General features: G+C 37.0%; 1 protein-coding gene across 5 annotated transcripts in view; it reads right to left on the bottom strand.

Moving 5' to 3' along the window:
• Window positions 1-14,472, bottom strand: part of LOC113060381 (myelin transcription factor 1-like protein) — a 146,173-nt gene that overhangs the window by 98,000 nt on the left and 33,701 nt on the right. The gene's annotated exons all lie outside the window — the stretch shown is intronic.

Genomic DNA, 14,472 nt, shown 5'->3' with positions numbered 1-14,472 from the left:
TGTGAAGATAGAAACTTGTGTGGTTGAAACTGGAGCAGGTACAAACAAATTTGGAGCAGTGGCGTTTGATTTTTTCGAGCCTCTGTTGTGCGGCTGCATTCAGAGACACTAATTAAAACCAGTGAAGCAGGCGCTAACAAATGATGTGTTAGTGGTGCTGCCGTGGAGTGTGGTGGGACAATGAAGGGCCCCTCCGGGAGCCTGATAGCATGCTTAATATCAGAACTGCAGGGCTCTCCACCAGTGCTCCTCTGTCAAAGCTCTCTAAAAACACACACACACACACACAGGATTTTATCCGCAAGAAATTAAGCTCTTGATTTAAATACTTTTTTTTTTCAAATAAAATAATTCATTACAGAAATCACATTTTTATTAAGATTTTATATTATTTGATCTACTGTAGAATACAGTACAAATGGTAGTATTGTGAAATATTATTACAATTTAAAATAACTGTTTTTTACTATAATCTATTTTAAGATGTAATCTATTCCTGTGATGTGCAGCTGAATTTTCAGCATCATTACTCCAGTCTTCAATATCACATTATCCTTCAGAAATCATTCTAATATTTTGCTCAAGAAACATTTCTGATTATTATTAATGTTTAGAACAGCTGTGTTGCTTCATATTTTTGTGGAAACTGTGATACAATTTTCAGGATTTTATGATAAATGGAAAGTTTAAAAGAACACCATTTATTTGAAATCAAGCATTTAGTGTCACTTTTGATCATCTGAAAACACCCTTTAAAAAAACTGAATAAAACTAAACAATAAATAATAAACAAAAAAATAAAATAAAATAAAAAAAATCATATTAATAAGAAATCATGTTCCTCAATCATTTTGGCCTTATAATCGATTTTTTTTCAAACCTAAACTGAGAGAATAACTGCACAATTTCTATGTTAAAAAACAAATGCCTTTAGGGATTCCAATTAGAATTTGTCTGAGCATTTTAAAATGAGATAATGAGACAAATGGCATTTAGCCCGGTGAGGTGTGGGGTCCACTAACTAATCCAAAGATTTGGCTAATGGGAAAATATCATTTGAGATCCATAGAATGCAAATTTTTTTTACCAGTTTCAGAATCAGGTTGATATCCATTTTAAGTAAACAAACCAGTAAAATGAATGTCTTTGAACTGGAAAAAAAGGGGTAGAAACAGTACTGCAGTTCTAGTGCTGATCAAGGAAACCAATGTCCTCTTAATCCAAAAGTTCCTAATTGGAATGAAGAAACATGATCAATTAACAACAGCAAAGATGAACTGGCCATAAAGACTTCACCGCAGACCACCAGCAAACACCAACAGAAATGACTGCTTTAGAGGAGATGATTATCTGTCAATAAGCTTTGGTTTTTGCTTATTATATTGCTTCAGAAGGCTTGAAACATACTGAGCTGATACCAGTATGTTGCTTTTTTGGAGCTTGACATCCATGGTCCCCTATCACTATGTGAATACAGTCTGAATATCTGCCAAACTTTGCCATTCAGGTTGGAATGACATGAGGGTAAATGTCAGAATTTCAGATGAGCTGTACAACTGTGAGCCCAAATTTGTTTCCCAAATTACAAATGCACTAAAACTATGCACTGTGTACTCTACTGTATTAAAAGATTATTTTGCGACTGTTAAGTGCATGAAGTGTCCAACATTTTACACTTTTTTTTTCTTCAGTTAAAGAAGTGCATATTTGACGTGCTTTTCTTTATGTGCTTACATTATTTCATGGATAATCAAGTAAACTTATGTTGCTTCAGTCCAGTAAATGAAATATTAAAATATTACTAAAAATTAAACAGCACAAATTATGCCTTCTGACACATTCAGAGCCCAAATCCTTGCATGTTTTCACTTCCTCGTTCAAGTGTCCTAATACAGTGTTGGACAGCAATAGTATAAAATAATGGAAGCCACATAAACATGCCAAACTGCTGGCTAGAACTTTTTTTTTGTTTCATATTTTTTTTCTGTGATTATTTTGTGTACAGTATATGTCTTATTTAGACTGTCTGACCTGTTCATAACTGAACACGTTGATCACAACCGAATGAACAAAGACACACACACGATAACAAGCACACAGAGAAAGCACACATTTTATTCAGCAGTAAAATATTTAATGAAACTGCATTTGAGGGGTCTTATTTGTGAAGTCATCTGAGGTTCTTTGATGTGAACATGTGAGGAATAACACGTGAACAGGCTGTGTAGAGGTTGTCTTAATTAGATGCTGGTTTTGAATATTATTTTGGGAATCCCTTTGCTGGAATGCATCTTAGGTTTGATTTTCGTCTAAAGGCCTAAAACAATGATTTAAATAGGATTCCCACAGTCATCACAGCTTGGAAAGTTCAGAGAATTTTAAAATGATGCATTCCAAACTTGGAAATGAATGAAATCTTAAAAATTTAATTTTGCAAAAATGCAAAAAATAAATAAATAAAGTAAATCTCACACACACACACACACACAAAAAGAAAAAAGTTGCCAATCTCCATCGCAATTGCATCACATCCTGTTCTTGCAAATTGTTCCTAAATAGCATATATTATCAGCCACCTCAGCCAATCTTGTTCTGGATGTAAAGTACTATTAGTACTTTTTTTAAAAGACTGTACTGCGGTACTTTTCCCGAGAGCAGCGACGCATGTGCCATGCAATCTATAGGAGCCGTCATTCACTCACAGAGCAATTACCCAAACACTCACAATCGGCTGCACAATGCCGGGACGGCTGGAAAACTCAGGTGAAAGATGCCAGGCAGCAATCAGTGGGAGAGAGCGAGGCCATTTTCTTTCATTTGGCATCAAACGGCAGCACCAGGCCCTTAATTACACGCCAAGTGTCAGGCCAGGCAGCTGAATGCCTTATTATTCTGCTGAGCTGCATTCGATTCAGTTTTGTTCTGATAATCCTCAGAGAAAAGAGCAAAGGAGGCTTGAACCATAACAAAGAGAGAGTCATAACAGAGAGAGAGAGGCTTGACTGCGGTGAGGGTGATTTATGTATGCTAGTGAAACACACAGAGGGTCCGTCGTACTCCCCTGAAATCAGCTCACGCTCAATCACAAAACCGGATCAGATGTAGAAGCCTCATACTGTATATGCTGTTATTTACTGCATTTCCTCAGCTACCATGGTAAAATACTTTTGGAAGGAATAGCTGCTAAGAACGTGAAACATAATATCAAGATTGTCCCAATTTTATATTCTATGAAAAAAAAAATCATTTATTTAAGTTGTGGTAACAGGTCCCCTGAATTTCTTCATAGATTTTGATTAAATTCGAGACAATCCTGATATAATGTTCCATGTTCTTAGCAGCTGTTCCTTCCAAAAGTTATTTACCATGATAGCTGAGGAAATGCAGTAACTAACATATGCATTATACATCTTATTCAATATTAATCAGATGTACAGTATATTTGAGTTTAATGTCTTTAAATATAATATAAGATGGAAAAAAAAATATTCAAAAGCCTTTAGTGTCACGATCACCAGCTGGAGTGTCCTTGATAACTTCCCATAATCCTTTGCCTGGACTCATCAGCACTTATTGTTTGCACCTGTGTCTCGTTAACCCTGTCTGCTCAACCCATATGAGCCTGGTTCAGTTTGTCACTCATGGCGAAGACTTGCATGTGTTAAGTACAGCTTTTCTAAGCAATTATTTCTTGTTGTACTGGGTCTTGGTTTATTCTTTGTTTGTATTTATATTTATTGTTTGGACTGTTTTGCTGTTATATGGCCTTTGCCTGTGTTTAGATCATGATTGTGGATTATTCTTTGAGTAAACACTGCATTTGTATCTTCAGCCTTCATGACTCAGAGCAGTTCATGGCATTTAGTGAAAGACATTCAGGGGTGAAGATCATACAGTATATGATCCTTGCTGAATAATTTCAAAGACAAAAGCAAACACCCAAAGATTTTCCATAGTTCACATTTATGTAGGTGCTAAATGAGCAGACATTTAAAGGCTGCTGCTACAGTGGCCTGAGTTTCCACAGACAGAGTTCATATCCCGCTGGCATCCTGCACATGCGGCTGACTCCATTAAACAGGCACCTCGCTGACTACAACATCACATCTTCATATCTGATGATTGCTGGTTCTACAGAGATGAGCAGATTCTTTAATAATTGGGATGTCATTGTAATAACAGCAATAATAATCCCTTGCGAAAGGAAACATATTTCCTTATCTATTAATGATCAATTTATTAAGTTATGTTACATTTATACATTAATGTAATTTTATTTTCAGTAATGCACTTCATTAAATATATACATGCACATGTGATAAAATATGCTACTGTGTGTATAAATATGTCTAAACATGTATGTACTATCACTCTCAAAAAAAGAAAAAGCTGTCACTTTTGTACCTTATTTACCTCTAAAGGGTGCAGGCCCTCCCTTAAAGGTACATATTAGAACTTAAGAGTACATATTAGTATCTAAATGATACATAATACTACCTTTTTAAATGGATACTGCCGGAGTGACATCTTTTGTATACTTATAGTTTGTATAGTGAGAGTATGTTTATATGCAATATGTGTACATTTATATTGGGATATATCTCCATATATCTTTATGTACATAGATCATGAGCTTAACTCAAAGATCAAAGAGTTTATCTATGTACACAAAAGGCCAGTTTCACTCAAATATTGTTCACAAATCTGTCTAAATCTGTGTTAGTGAGCAATTCTGCTTTGCCGAGATAATCCAGCCACCTCACAGGTGTGGCATATCAAGATGCTGATTTGACAGCATGATTATTGCACAGGAGTGTGTCTGGCAACCATAAAAGGCTACTCTAAAATGTGCAGTTTTTCAGTTTTTTTTTTTTTTTTTTTTTGGGGGGGGGGGGGGGGGGGGGTCAGTATCTGGTGTGACCACCATTTGCCTTACGCAGTGCAACACATCTCCTTCACATAGAATTGATCAGGTTGTTGATTGTGGCCTGTTGCCTGGAACACACTGTCATCGCTGATCCAGAGCATCCAAAACATCCTCAATGGGTGACATGTCTGGTGAGTATTCTGGCCATGCAAAAACTGGGATATTTTCAGCTTCCAGGAATTCTCTACAGATCCTTTCAACATGGGGCCATGCATTATCATGCTTCAGCATGAGGTGATGGTCGTGGATGATTGGCACAACAATGGGCCTTAGGATCTCATCACAGTATCTCTGCATTCAAAATGGCATCAAAAAAATGCACCTGTTTTCATTGTCCATAACATACGCCTGCCCATACCATAACCCCAATGCCACCATGGGCCACTCGATCTACAGCGTTGACATCAGCAAACCGCTCACCCACACGACGCCATACACACTGTCAGCCATCTGCCCTGTACAGTGAAAACTGTGATTCATCCGTGTTGAGAACACCTCTACAAAGTGTCATACGTGCCAAGTGCCATCGAATGTGAGCATTTGCCCACTCAAGTCAATTACAACAATGAACTGCAGTCAGGTCGAGATGAGATTGTTGCAGCCGCTGTCCGGGTTGCTGGTCTCAGATGATCTTGGAGGTGAAGATGCTGGATGTGGAGGTCCTGGGCTGATGTGGTTACACGTGGTCTGCAGTTGTGAGGCCGGTTGGAAGTACTGCCAAATTCTCTGAAACGCCTTTGGAGACGGCTAACATTAGAGAAATGAACATTCAATTCACGGCGAAGAGTTCTGGTGGATATTCCTGCAGTCAGCAAGCAAATTGCACACTCCCTCAAAACTTGCAACATCTGTGGCACATTTTAGAGTAGCCTTTTATTGTGGCCAACCTAAGGCACACCTGTGCAGTAAGTGACATGACATTCAGCCAGGTATGGTGACCCATACTCAGAATTCGTGCTCTGCATTTAACACATCCAAAGTGCACACACACAGAGCAGTGAACACACACACACACTGTGAACACACACCCGGAGCAGTGGGCAGCCATTTATGCTGCGGCGCCCAGGGAGTAGTTGGGGGTTCAGTGCCTTGCTCAAGGACACCTAAGTCGTGAAATTGCCAGCCCAAGATTCAAACCCACAACCCTAGAGTTAGGATTCAAACTCTCTAACCACTAGGCCACAACTTATCTCAGCAAAAGAGAAGCGCTCACTAACACAAATTTAGACAAATTTGTGAACAATATATGGAAATATATGGCAATATACTAGAAAAGATAATGCAATATATTTAATAATGCATTTTCATATATGAGAATCTACAGTTTATACAATATATGCATGGACCATGTATTGCTGTATATTGATATTGATAACAATATATAATAATAAAGACCAAAACTGCACTGCATTTTAAATACATTTTACAAAATAGCTGTGTTGAAGTACTCTGATTCATTCTTTTTCATGACATAAAGCTGAATAGATATTTCTAAATGTTAACCTCACTTTATTTTTTTTATAATTACACATTTCATACAGTATATGTAAATGTTAAAATCTTAGGATTTTTTTTTGGACAGTTGGATGTATTGTCATGATAAAAGAGGTTAATGGGTGGAGAATGAGATTTGATATTTATAATCTAATCGATTTAGTGGTTTGTGTACTATATCGTTTTTTTTTTTTTTTTTCGTATGAGATATTTAGATATTTTTGGGGATAAAATATACAGAAAGATACAAATTAAAAGTTGTATAATATAATAATATATTATATTATAATAATATGAGTTGTAAATAGCAGTAGAATAAATAAAGTCAAAGGTTTTTTTTGTTTTGTTTTTTTTTTCACAAAACACATTATTTCAAAGCAGCTTCACAGAAAACCATGCTTTTAATGTTTACAATATCGTTATGTCTTATGGATGATAAAATAATTAAAATTTTGTGATGTCACAAGCAATTAAGCAGTTGGTTCTATTAAGTATTTGTCATCTTATGCATACTGTACTGTATTTGAATAAAGTTAGTCACTTTTACATTTCCAACTTTATATAAAGACCTGTGTGATAATATAGATACACACTGTGACAGAAAAACTGGACTGATACATTTAAATCTTACAGTACTTACAGCAGTTTTAATAATAACAAATAATAAATAAAATAATAAAAAATAAAAAAATAAAATTACCAGACTGCATATAGACATCAAATTATTATTTGGTTGAATACATTAAAATTAGCATTAGCTTAGTTCATATTTAACTGTATTCAATAAGAATAATAACAGTTATCAGTATACATAATGTAATGTCTCTATTGTATAGTGCGTCAGCTTTTAATGGCTGCAGATCTGTTAGAGTGCGTGTGCACACACAGCAGACTGGGCTCAGATGGGACGCAGACAGTTTGAAGTAAACAGATGGAGGTTTGGAGAGGCTTGGCGCCAGCAGCATTAGCCTCCTACACGGACGAGACACACATCCTCAGCCTTCACCTGAACTGACCCTCGGAAAGACGCGGCCTGCATGCAGTATGTTTCAAAAGCGGTGATTTCTCAAATGAAGCTTGAATCCACATTTTCAGCTGAGATGAATAAGAAAGGAAGGCCAAGCATGCAATAAAGAAAACCTGTGTATGCAGCCTGTTTTACTTGATGGATTTCCAAGTGAAACAAAATGAAATATATGGTTTCATCCATTGGGAATTGATTAGATCATCAAATGTAAGTGTTTTATTCCACAATAAAGAATGTGAGTTTGCAGTCAGGACAATCATTTTTGAAGAGGATTTTTCATGGAGCCAGAATATCTAATGTATTGGGTAAGACTTTACAATAAGGTCCTATTAGTAATCCATTAAAAATACAAATACAATACATTTGTTACAATATTTAATATCTTTGTTACAATTGGTTAATAAAACTACAACTATTCATTGTTAGTTCATGTAAGCTCAGGTGTTAACATACAGATCTTTTGATTTGATGTTATTGAACTCATGTTAACAATTTAAGCCTTATTGTAAAGTATTACTGTTTATTGCCATTTTCTATTACACTAAAATATTTTTAAATGTCTCTTTTGCTCACCAAGGACTGTTAAAATATATTTTAAAATGTAATTTATTACTGTGATCAAAGCTGAATTTTGAATTTTTTTAGATTTTTTTTTTGTTCAAAAAAATATCATGTTTTCAAAAATATTAAGCAAAAAGAAAAGAGAGAAAAAAAACCTATATATATATATATATATATATATATATATATATATATATATATATATATACATATATATATATATATATATATATATATATATATATATATATATATATATATATATATATATATATAATATTATAACATATATTTTTTTTCCGCCCATGCAGTTGAAATCCCAGAGGCTTTGTCTGTTTGTTTGTTTGTTTTCATGAGTCATAACCCAATCTTTGTTGTTGCTGCTGTGCCTTTAAGAAAATGTGTTAATGTATTGAGTATCTGACGTCATTTGAGGTTTTCAAAACAAGTCATTTCTGCAGCTTTTATCTCAAAAGATCAAAGAAAATGTGATTTCTCGTGTGACCCCTTTCAACATTTTTCCTGATATCTTCATATTGCAGTGAGACTGGCAGCATCCTACCCTTGCTCAACAGCATATTTAAATCTGTCTTCTCTCTGACTCTAGAGGGATGGACTCGACTGGATCAGCAGCCAGACACTCAGACGGTGGCAGTCCTGGATCACGTCTCTGTAGTTTTCTGTCTCCCCGGGGAGCCCGCGGCTCTCAAACACACACTCACAACACCTTATCTTCTCAGTGGTGCTATATTCATTAGAGCTGAAACCAGAGTGTTCTAGCTGTTCAACTGTAGAATGAACAAACAGCCCCACTTCTCTTTTCTTCATCTTTGTGTACTAAAACCAAAAAACTGCATATGCAAATTGAATTTACATCCACAACAACAAAGCTATAAATAAAACAAACCCGGGTTCATTGGAAATATGTGACTCTGGCTAAATTTCTGCAACAAATACAATGTTCCAGATACATTTTTTTTTAAAATGCACTTTTCAGGTGACATGCCACAGGTGCTAGAAGCGATATAATTTTTTTCTTCTTTGCAGATGAAGTTTATTAAACCAGACAGTGTCTTGAAAAAAAAAACATGCCCTTAAGGTGCATTTTTGCAAAATGATATTGCATTTCTAGCAAATTTCAAAGCGAAGTATATACTGAGCAACTGACATCTGAATGCTCTGCATTGCAAGTGTAATACTGTACCAGCTGCGCTATAGAGCAAGTTTACTATGCCAGGAAAGTCAAATATATGGAGATGGTTATGTAATGCAAATGTCAAAATGTATTAGTTTACAAATCATGTACCATGCTAGTGGTTTTTGTATGTTATCTACAATTAACTAAGCTAACTGACACATGTTAAACAGCTGAACAGACTGCTTGCTCAAACACACTTAAAGATATTGAGGGTAAATAAAATCTTGAAAACCTGTTGTCAGAGATTTACCCATAGTCTCAAACAACAAACAGCACTATGAATGAAGAAATTTGCACATACAATTTCTTAATTTTAGAAGGATTTTCATGAACCAAATTCTACATTTGTCATTCTGCGACAAAGTCCATACATAAAAATGCAAGCAATTGCAGCTTCAAACAGACGCATGATTCAAATGCACACAAGTATTACTGCATCAAATATTGTAGGTAGCAAGAGCAGCAGAAAACACTCAAGTCATGCTTGACAGCAACAGTGAAACAGGACGTATGAGAGTACACTGTGAAGGTAGCAGCCAAATGCCAAACGCATTCCTCTGTGTAATAACAGTCCAATGGAGCAGATGGCAGGTGTTGTCAGTGATGGTTGAGAGCATTGCCAACATTCTCTTCCCAACCACAGGTCGAGACCGAGCCACGGGACAGAGTCTTTTGGCATGGCCTGTCTGGATGCTGATGCACACACTTTCAGAAATGATGGCAGCAACCACCACAGACATTATAGTGGCTTTTTCTCAAATTACACACTTGATGTAGAACACTTTTGTGTCATCATTTCAAAGCAACTCCACAGAAAGCCATAATGTTATCTCTATAATGTCTATGTGCTTTACTACAGAGCAAGTTCTAGGGATGTACAATATGACAATATGCAACAATGAGTGATCCTCTAGCACATACATCAGTACCACATGTCAGAGTGTTCAAGGCACTTTGAGAGATTTAAAAATTGGCCAGTTTTATCCTATTAGAGATTTAAATGTTGTTCTGTTTAAGAGATTCAAATGTTGGTCATCTTTGTTTTACAATCTTAAAAACAAAATGTTCCAAAATGACGTTTTTACCTTGATGCCATAGAAGAACAATTTGAAGTGCCTTATTTGCCCCACTGTGTTCCATTGAGCAAAGCATGTACCAAAATGTGGACTTGGAAGGTCTGAGGGGGCCAAGCTTCCACGTGCCTTTCAGTAGATGTCATTATTATTTGAAGTGTAAAGCAAAGGACTGTAACTGTACAAGACCTTCATGTACACCAACATTTTGACACTTTCAAGGTCTGCTGCCTTTTATGCCCTTTCTTTACCTATCCAGTTGGGATGGAGGAGTGAAGGTGTTAAAGAATAAGGCAAAATACATAATTTCCATTATAATTAGCTTACTTATGCACAACTTCTACTGAGAAACAAAGCATAGTTACAGAGTAATTTCTGCAGGACTAGGCACATGCTGTACGGAGGCCAGAGGTGAATAATATTTCTGGAATGAAGCTGCATATTCTTTGACATGAGCCATCAGCAATATTTTACCTTTGGCCTTTGTTGGGGCTTTTTACTGACTGATTGTAGTCACCAGTTATTCAGGCCAGGAGCTGTGGGTTTAAAGTCTGTAACTGTGATGTAGCATTGAGAATGAAAGATAAGGTGTTGAGCTTGATCCCACATCTTTACTCTGAAAACACTGCCAGTAAATTGTATAATCTAGAAATAAAATATGGTATAGTATGCACGCTTTATGCTAATGCTGTGGCAGTGTTAACATCAGGAATTCAATGGCATGCATTTACCACTCAAGGTCTGTAGCTCTTCTAAACCTAATGCCTAATCCTCGCTGTAATCTTATGATTTGTATTCATCGGTGCATCTCATTTTACTGCCTCCTGCTCCATTTTCTCAATTCTCTGTGATCTCCAGTTACTTTTTTTGGACTCTTTTAGAGATCCCCATCACCTCATGGAAAAACATTAACATGGGTCATCAAGACATCACAAAGCAGAAAATGCCCCAGTTCGATCAGAATCCAATGAGATGAACAGTAAACACACAGAAGAAGCTGGTGGAAACACCAGAAAAATAAGGCCAACAAAACAAACACAATATCATCATTCTATATGAGTATAAAACCCTCTAGAGGATTTTCAACAAACACAATGTCCCCATATATTTCAAACCTTTCAGTGCACTAGACCTATTACACCCAGAGGATCTAACACCAAAACACAAAGCAATATTGTATATCAGTGCAATGAAGAATGTCCTGTAAAAAGCTACTGCTGCGTAAGCAAACTGAAGGTCAAAACCCTCAGGGCAGAATGCAGATGGTTCAAATGGGCATTGAAAGAGGAACGCTTGAGCTACTGTACCATCCCTTTAAGACCATAACATGTTCATTATGTCTCTTATGGTCCCCGTTGTATGTACAAAGCAAATGGTCCTGCCCCTTTTATGATCTCTCATGAGTAGCTCAAAAGCAGAGCATGGTGGTGTGTTAACTGGAGTGAATCTGCCTTGAGTTTGTCAAGTTCTTATTCCTTGTTATTGAGTTGTTAGAGCTATTGTTATCTTCTTGTTCATGTCATTGTGTCGCTTACGTATCATGGATATGCTTCTTGAGCTGGATACTTTCTTTAGCACTAGGGATGTACAAAACTCAACAACTAGCTAATAAACATGCTAGTGCAAAAGGGGATGAATTTAAAGGAGGATTTTTCATGCAAACAGTAATCCATGGTCTATCAAGTCACCTGTAAACTTAACCAAGACTAAATTGTACTAAATGAGCACTTTATCAATTCTATTGAAACAGGTCTGGCTCATTGGCACTCTTCTGATCCCTCAGTTCACAAGCCATCTAATGCACACTGTATTGCATATTGCAATAGCTCGAGCTGGTAAAATTCATCCATCATTTCTATCTAAATTGCTTATTGTTACACAGCTCCTGGAACTGTTCTTAGATCAGTCCACAGAAAAACGAAGTTTAGTTACTGAGTTATAATTGTAGGGACGTTCCAAACAAAAGTGAGCAACTGAATCTCTTAACGAAGGGACGCTGCACAGCGCAAATTCGTGAATTAATGTTCTGAAGTGAAGAAAACTTCAACAGATTTCCCCTGCTCAGGGAGTATGGAGCAATGAACACTGTGTAGGTATCATGTCAATGGGAACACAGTTCATGCACAGAGCTCACTTCTAATGAGCTGATTGTGTTAACAAAGAGAGACATGCAAAATATTTGGAGCCGGGGTACACGGGGACTGGAATTGAGAACCCCTGTATTAGCGAAGGGAATATGCGATGGTCACTTCACGGAAGTGATATCTGTTTGTGATCATGTGATCTTCAGTTAGGAGCTCCTGCGATGCATTTTAAAGCAAAGTAGGGGTTGATTTCAACTTCACATACAAATATTAGTAGAATAGGCTGATTACATTTGTATTTACAAAATATATTTGGCCTTCGAAGGGAGTAGGGCATAGGGATGCTCACTTCCATTTGGAATTCGCCCTAAGACTGGAAAAATTATAGAAAGCTCAGAGGTGAACAAAGTTAAAGTGAAATTAACTAGAATGCAGGTGGATCTGGAATTTTGTGTGCAAGATGTCAGCATGAAGATTTTACAGTGAACTGAACAACAAAAAGCTGCTTGGTTTGAAAATGACTTCTGTACGAGTTACACTTCATACATCGCTAGACTTTTGACAACAGACAAAGGACCTTTGCTGCTCATGAAATTTTGCTAATGTGATCACCGCTTAAGATTAACTGAACATTACAAATCCATATGTCCTGTTGTCTGTAGTGCAAGCATGTGGAAATGTGGCGCACTACTCTTTAGAAGAGTGGTAATGGGTTGTGTTTTAAGCAATATAGAAATTCGTAATTAATTTAGCTTATTTCATATTTTTTGCTCTCAAAATAGTATGCTTATGTTGCATTCTGAGATGCTGTAAAGCACAGCACAATGTCAGAATGACAATCTAACCATTCTTTTAAAATATTACAACTAAAAATAAAATACATTAAATAAGAAAATCTAGACAATCTCACTAATCAACTAATCAGCTGCTAGATAACTAGTCAATCATGACTTAGTCCTGTTCAACATTGTCTTCAGTGTTTCTTAATTCATTGAATATCACAGCTGTCTCACTCTTAAGAATAGAATATTGTTGTCCTCAATTCCTCTGTTAAATGATTTGTTTTTTAGCTTAATTGTACTTTTTCTGCTTTGCCCACTCATTTATTATTATTATTTTTTTTAATCTCGCAAATCTCACTTTAATTAATTATTTAAAGGGTAACTTAACCCCTGGTCAGAGCCTGACTCCACCCACTGGCAATATTTGAAAAATGCTGAAAAGTTGGCATCACAGTGGAGATAGAGGGGACGAACCGAGGGTGGGGTTGAGCGAGTGGGGCGTTAACCTGAGACCTGCAGTGACGGATTGATTGACAGCTGCTGTCAAGAGTCGCTAATGGAGAGTGACTGTAGTGACGCAAGAAGCTTTGCAACAGAGTGTTCATTTGAAGTAGAGGACTTTTCTCCCCCACCTTCACCTGAAGTGGAGGATGTCGAGGTGTCTGTGGCCTGAGCCCTAACAATTCGAGCCGCTGGCTCAAACTGCGGTCTTAACTCCCGCACCGCGTCGCTTTTCAGCGCGAGCTGTGTGGAGAAGCCCATTTCCACCTCCATTGCGTTGGAGAAGCAACCCCGCGTAAAATGCAGTTTGCACACTCCAGCTCTAGGCGGGAATTCGCGGTCTTCCAGGCCAAGTGCATGCAACCACTGGCCCCTAATTTTAATGTCTGCTGGAAAACTATGCAGTCAGCAGTGCTGTCGCATCCAGCAACACTACACCTATGTACCATCCTGACCACTGTACTAAATACAGATAAATCTATGCCAACTTGAAGCTATCCTAACTGATGCGATACTATGCTACTAACTAACTATGCTTCTAACAATACTAACGTTACACTAACAACTATGCTAATTAACTACATAGACTACATGAAATAATCTAAATAACTATATAAATGCTATGATAAATAGATGCTATAATAGTCTATCCTGGTCATTTTCAATACCTGCAATTCCAACTCCTGACTCACTACAGTGATTTTGACGGAACAAGATGGTTTTATACTGCCAAGGGCGTGGTAGCTCGCACCAAGGGGCGTGGTGAGCTGGAAACTGCTTACGTCACCTGCCACCGCAACATCCAATTGGAAAAATCAACTGCAG

The sequence above is a fragment of the Carassius auratus genome, chromosome 42 (genome assembly GCF_003368295.1).
Source record: "Carassius auratus strain Wakin chromosome 42, ASM336829v1, whole genome shotgun sequence".
Classification (NCBI taxonomy): Eukaryota; Metazoa; Chordata; class Actinopteri; order Cypriniformes; family Cyprinidae; genus Carassius; species Carassius auratus.
This window is presented reverse-complemented; position numbering and strand designations above follow the sequence as displayed.